Genomic DNA, 2685 nt, shown 5'->3' with positions numbered 1-2685 from the left:
CAGGGGGCAGAGATTGCAGTGAGGCGAGATTGTGCCACCGTGTTCCAGCCTGTGCAACAGAGTGAGACTCTGTCTTTAAAATAAAAAAATATGGCCGAGGGTGGTGGCTTATGCCTGTAATCCCAGCAATTTGGGAGACCGAGGCGAGTTGATGGTGAGGTCAGGAGATCAAGATCATCCTGGTTAACACGGTGAAACCCTGTCTCTACTAAAAATACAAAAATAAATTAGCTGGGCGTGGTGGCACGTGCCTGTAATCCCAGCTACTCGAGAGGCTGAGGCAGGAGAATTGCTGGGACCCATGAGGCACAAGTTGCAGTGAGCTGAGATGGCGCCACTGAACCCTACTCTGGGCGACAGAGCGAGACTCTGTCCTCAAAAAAAAAAATAATAATAATAAAATAACAGAAATAGAAAAAACAATCCTAAAATTTATATGGAATCACAAAAGATCCAGAATATCCAGTCTGTCCCTGGATCTAAGGAACAAGACAATAAAAAAAGAGACTCCTAAAATCCAAGAAATCTTGAGCAAAAAGAAGAAAGCTGGAGGTATCACATTAAACCACATCAAAATTTATCATAAATCTATAGTAACCCAAGCAGCATGGTACTGGCATAAAAACAGACACATAGGCAAATGCAACACAGAATAGAGAACCAACAAATGCATCCATGTATTTACAGCCAACTGATTTTCTACAAAGGTGCCAGAAACACACAACAGGGAAAGGACAGTTGCTTCAAAAAAATGGTCTTGGGGAAAGTGGATATTCACATAAAGAAGAATGAAATCAGACCTTTGTCTCACATGAGACACAAAAGTCAAATCAAAATAGATTAAAGGCTTACATGAATGTCCTGAAACTACGAAACTACTAGAAGAAAACATAGGGAATAAGTTTCAGGACGCTGTTCTGGACACTGAATTTTTGAATAGGATCTCAAAGGCAGAAGCAATGAAAGCAAAAATAAAATGGGATGACGTGAAACTAAAAAGCTTCTGCACAGCAATGGAAATAATCCACAGAATGAAGAGACAACCTACAGAATGAGAGAAAATATTTGCAATCCATGCATCTCTGAGGAGTTAATATTCCAAATATGTAGGGAACTCGACTCAATAGCAAATCCAATTCAAAAATGGGGCCATGGTGGTTCTTGCCTGTAATCCCAGCACTTTGGAAGGTAGACGCAGGATAATTGCTTGAACCCAGGAGTTCTAGACCAGTCTGGGCAACATGGTGAAATCCTGTCTCTACAAAACAATACAAAAAATTAGCTAGGCATAGTGGTTCATGCCTGTAGTCCCAGCTACTTGGGAGGCTGCCGTGGAAGGACCACTTGAGCTCAGGGGGTCAAGACTTCAGTGAGCCATGATGTAATCATGTCACTGGCATTCCAGCCTGGGTGACAGAGTGAAACTTTATCTCAAAAGGTGGGGGGCAAAGAACCAAATAGACTTTGCTCAGAAGAAGACATATAAATGGCCAATATGTCTATGAGAAAAATGCTCAACATCACTAATCATCAGCGAAATACAAATCAAAACTGCGATGAGATATCACCTTGCACCTGATGGAATGGCTATTATTGGAAAGGCAAAAGACAACAAGTGTTGGTGAAGACGTGTTGAAAAGGGAACCCTTGCAGGCTGTTGGTGGGAATGTAAACTAGAGTAGCCATTATGGAGGCTACATATGGAAGAACGTATATGGAGGTTCCTAAAAAAGTTAACAAAAAAACCACCACATGATCCAGCAGTCCCACTACTGGGTATGTATCTAAATGATATAAAATCAATATGTTGAAGCAATATCTGCACTCCCATGTTTATTACACCACTATTCACAATAGCCAAGAAATAGAGAAACAAATGCATCACAGAACAAAAGCTCCAGGTTACCTACAGGAATACAAAAATATCCACCAATCAATAAAGTAAAATGCACAATGTGTGAGATCCAATCCAAAGTTACCAGAAATGCCTTTGCAGGGAAAAAGGACCCAGAATAAGGAACATAATCAATCAATCAAAACTGACAAGGATGTTAGAATTAGCAATGAAGGATATTAACACTGTCATTATAACTTTATGTGTGATACTGTGATAGAAGAAGTATATATTTGGTCTTAGTTCCTGGTTCCTGGCACAAAACTCTTGTAATTTCCTGAATGACGAGGTGAGAGGATGATCCTGTTATTCATAATATGCCTCTTTCAACCATTCCTGAGTTTATGCTAATGAGATGACGCTCAGTGGGCCCCTAGATATCTTCAGATGAGGGCTGTTTGCTAGCCCCACCCTGGGCCTCTGGAAAGGGGAGAGGGTTTGGAGATTGAGGTAATCATCAATTTCCAGCCAATGACTTAATCAGTCATGCCTACATAATGAAAATCTATAAAAATCCCTGAATGAAGGGTTTGGAGGGCTTCTGGGCTGGTAAACACAGCAGTGTGCTAGGAGGGTGCCCCTTCCGTATCTAGTCCTATACATCTCTTCCATTTAGCTGTGCCTGAGTTGTATCCTTTATAATAAATCAGTAATGCTAAATAAAGTGTCTTCCTGAGTTCTGTGAGCCATTCTAACAAATTACGAAACCTGAGGAAGGGGTTGTGGGAACCCCTGATTTATAGCCTATTGGTCAGAATTATGGGAGGTCTGGGGTTTTCTTTTATTTTATT

Source organism: Rhinopithecus bieti, unplaced genomic scaffold, assembly GCF_001698545.2.
Source record: "Rhinopithecus bieti isolate Rb0 unplaced genomic scaffold, ASM169854v2 scaffold_73242, whole genome shotgun sequence".
In the NCBI taxonomy this organism is placed as follows: Eukaryota; Metazoa; Chordata; class Mammalia; order Primates; family Cercopithecidae; genus Rhinopithecus; species Rhinopithecus bieti.
The sequence above is the reverse complement of the archived record's forward strand: the minus strand, read 5'-3'. Positions refer to the sequence as shown.